Source organism: Hyla sarda, unplaced genomic scaffold, assembly GCF_029499605.1.
Source record: "Hyla sarda isolate aHylSar1 unplaced genomic scaffold, aHylSar1.hap1 scaffold_174, whole genome shotgun sequence".
NCBI lineage: Eukaryota > Metazoa > Chordata > Amphibia > Anura > Hylidae > Hyla > Hyla sarda.
Genome location: NW_026608382.1, coordinates 370696 through 375274, shown reverse-complemented (window position 1 = coordinate 375274; position 4579 = coordinate 370696).

Sequence of the window (4579 nt, the reverse complement as noted above, 5' to 3'; positions counted from 1 at the left end):
TAATAAAATGTAATAAAAAGTCAACTTTCCTTCCTTTTTTATTTGTGAATTGAAAAAAGTGAGAAAACAAACATAAATGGTATCGCCAAAAACTAAATATTCATCCTGCACAATGAATGGATTAAAAAAGTATATAAAAAAAAAGTTATAAAGCCGGGGCGGACATGTTCAGAATCTGTCGTCCCCCCCCCCATGCACATGGTTCGGCCGAACATTTATTTCCCTCTATTAGAAGGGGTCAGTTGCAGCTATACAGTCTCAGGTGTACGGACACCATAGGTTTCCACCTGTTTTTTTGTTTTTTGTTTTTTTTTTACACCAGAAAAACTGCCACCGATTTTCCCTGTCGGTTGTTTTTGCATTTTTTCTGGTGTTTTTACCTTTGTGTGGAAAATGCATTTTTGGCCCCTTGTCGTGTGGTACCCAAAAAAAAATGTAAAAATAATCCAGTAGGGATGGTAAAAATTGTAGGGAACAAAATTGATATATTTTAGAACAAATTTTGTTTTAATCAATTTTCAATCAGGGACCAATTTATTTATTTATTTTTTGTTTTCCATTATACAATTAAACTTTATTTACATAAAACCCTTCCTGGGATTTACCACAGGTTTTTGTCGCACAGGTAACACAGGCTTTACAAGAGAACCCCAGAAAATGCTGGTTTTAGGATGATTATGAAGGAACTCGAACAGTTTATACAATTTATTTAGATATCTGAGACACAAGTATCTAAGTAACAAACAGAAAAGAGTTTACAATTAGGATAAAAAATATTAAAATCTAGAAATGAAACTGAAAATAAAACTAAATAAAGTTAAATATCAGGAGGGATCCCGATGAAATTTTTTTTTTTAGATTTACAGTTTTTAAAAATTCAAGAGGAATTCATTGTATGAAGATTCAAGAACTTAAAAAAAAAGCAACTTTTGCAAATTTCAGACTTTCATTGCCCACAAGCCAGAGTTTAAAACAGGATGGCGCAACAGTATTTGTTTAAAGGGGTACTCCACTGCTCAGCGTTCAAAACAAACTGTTCCGAACTCTGGAGTCGGCAACGGGGGCTCGTGACATCATAGCCCCGCCCCTCAGGACATCACGCCCCACCCCCACAATGCAAGTCTATGGGAGGGGGCGTCACGCCCCCTCCCATAGACTTGCATTGAGGGGGCGTGGCATCACAAAGGGGCGGGGCTAGGACGTCAAGAGCTCCCGGTGCCGGCTCCAGCGTTCAGAACAGTTTGTTCCGAATGCTGAGCAGCGGAGTACCCCTTTAAAAAAAAATTAAAAAAAAATAAAAAGAGGAATCAATTTGCTCTAGTATCACGACAAGTTTTACTCAGTAGAGGCAAGGGGGTCTGCTGTGAAATCTTCTGATGCAGGGGCCACCGCAGCATCATTTGCAGAAGCAGAACTGTCCTCAGTAGCGGGAACTTCGGCGTCATCTTGTACTCTCTTCAGGTTGAATCTCAAATGGATTTTCACCCTTCAAGTAGAGTTCATATCTTGCCTTTACCAAGGGTTGCAGGTTGCCCGTGAGGCAGCAGCTGAGCCAGCAAGGTGACCAAGAGAAAAGAGGGAGGGAACAACAGCAACATCTGTCCCTATGTTTGGATGACCAAGAGAATAGAGGGAGAGAACAACAGCAACATCTGTCCTTATGTTTGGATGACCAAGAGAATAGAGCGAGGGAACAACAGCAACATCTGTCCCCATGTTTGGATGACCAAGAGAATAGAGGGAGGGAACAACCACAACATCTGTCCCCATGTTTGGATGACCAAGAGAATAGATGGAGGGAACAACCACAACATCTGTCCCTATGTTTGGATGACCAAGAGAATAGAGGGAGGGAACAACCGCAACATCTGTCCCCATGTTTGGATGACCAAGAGAATAGATGGAGGGAACAACAGCAACATCTGTCCCCATGTTTGGATGACCAAGAGAATAGAGGGAGGGAACAACAGCAACATCTGTCCTTATGTTTGGATGACCAAGAGAATAGATGGAGGGAACAACAGCAACATCTGTCCCTATGTTTGGATGACCAAGAGAATAGATGGAGGGAACAACCGCAACATCTGTCCCTATGTTTGGATGACCAAGAGAATAGAGGGAGGAAACAACAGCAACATCTGTCCTTATGTTTGGATGACCAAGAGAATAGAGGGAGGAAACAACAGCAACATCTGTCCCTATGTTTGGATGACCAAGAGAATAGATGGAGGGAACAACAGCAACATCTGTCCTTATGTTTGGATGACCAAGAGAATAGATGGAGGGAACAACAGCAACATCTGTCCCCATGTTTGGATGACCAAGAGAGTAGAGGGAGGGAACAACAGCAACATCTGTCCCTATGTTTGGATGACCAAGAGAATAGATGGAGGGAACAACAGCAACATCTGTCCCCATGTTTGGATGACCAAGAGAATAGAGGGAGGGAACAACAGCAACATCTGTCCTTATGTTTGGATGACCAAGAGAATAGATGGAGGGAACAACAGCAACATCTGTCCCTATGTTTGGATGACCAAGAGAATAGATGGAGGGAACAACAGCAACATCTGTCCCTATGTTTGGATGACCAAGAGAATAGAGGGAGGAAACAACAGCAACATCTGTCCCTATGTTTGGATGACCAAGAGAATAGATGGAGGGAACAACAGCAACATCTGTCCTTATGTTTGGATGACCAAGAGAATAGATGGAGGGAACAACAGCAACATCTGTCCCTATGTTTGGATGACCAAGAGAGTAGAGGGAGGGAACAACAGCAACATCTGTCCTTATGTTTGGATGACCAAGAGAATAGAGGGAGACATAATAATATTAGATTGAAAGGCCTCCTAGAGCTATATGAGCAAGATGCTTTGCTCAGACGAGTGCTGGAACTATTTAATAAGATAACTGGGCGCCCTCCAGAAGTAACCTTTATGATAGATAGAGTATATAGAGTGGCCCAATTGGATAAGCGAGACTCACAGAGACATTGAGGTGTAATCTGCAGGCTACACTGTTTTTGGGATAAAGATCTGATCATGAGGGCTGCAGGACAAATGGACGTAGTAGAATATGAAGGAGCTCAGATTCGTGTTTTTGCTGATTTTCCAATCACAAACTGCAAATGAGATGCCTCAAGCATCCACTATTAGCAAAAATTAAAGGGGTACTCCGGTGGAAAACTTTTTTTTTTCATATCAACTGGTGCCAGAAAGTTAAACAGATTTGTAAATTACTTCTATTAAAAAATCTTAATCCTTCCAGTACTTATTAGCTGCTGAATACTAAAGAGGAAATTCTTTTCTTTTGGGAAGACAGAGCTCTCTGCTGTCCTCATGACCACAGTGCTCTCTGCTGACATCTCTGTCCATTTTAGGAACTGTCCAGAGCAGCAGAAAATCCCCATAGAAAACATATATTGCTCTGGACAGTTCCTAAAATGGACCGAGATGTCAGCAGAGAGCACTGTGGTCACGATGTCAGCAGAGAGCTCTGTGTTCCAAAAAGAAAAGAATTTCCTCTGTAGTATTCAGCAGCTGATAAGTACTGGAAGGATTAAGATTTTTTAATAGTAGTAATTTACAAATCAGCAGCCAGGGACCCGCCGGTAATGGCGGACATCTGCGATCGCGCGGATGTCCGCCATTAACCCCTCAGATGCCGTCATCAATACAGATCACAGCATCTGTGGCAGTGCGGTACTTTGAGTGGATGATCGGATCGCCCGCAGCGCTGCTGCGGGGATCCGATCATCCAGCATGGCGGCCGGAGGTCCCCTCACCTGGCTCCGGCCGTCTCCCGGTGTCTTCTGCTCTGGTCTGAGATCGAGCAAACCAGAGCAGAAGATCACCGATAATACTGATCAGTGCTGTGTCCTATACATAGCACTGAACAGTATTAGCAATCAACTGATTAAAAAGTGTAAGAAAGAAAAGTAAAAAAAAATGTAAAGTAAAAAAATGGGATAAATCCCCTCCCCCAATAAAAAAGTAAAATGTCAGTTTTTCCCATTTTATCCCCAAAAAAGCGTAAAAAAATTATTAATACACATATTTGGTATCACCGCGTGCGTAAAAGTCTGAACTATTAAAATATATTGTTAATTATCCTGTACGGTGAACGGCGTAAACGTAAAAAAAATTAAAAAGTCCAAAATTGCTGCTTTTTTGTCACATTTTATTCCCCAAAAAATTTATAAAAAATTAATAAAAAGTTAAACCTAAGCAAAAGTGGTACTGATAAAAACTACAGATCATATAGCCCTCATATCGCCCCATATACGGAAAAATTAGAAAGTTATAGGTGGTCAAAATAGGGGATTTCAAACATACTAATTTTGTTAAAATGGTTAGAGATTTTTTTTAAGCCGTACAATTATAGAAAAGAATATAATCATGGGTATCAGTTTAATCGTATTGATCCACAGAATAAAGAACACACGTCATTTTTACCGGAAAGTGTACAGCGTGAAAACAAAACCTTCCAAAATTTGCTAAATTGCGGTTTTCTTTCCAATTTTCCCACATATATAATATTTGTTTGGTTGCGCCGTACATTTTATGGTAAAATAAGT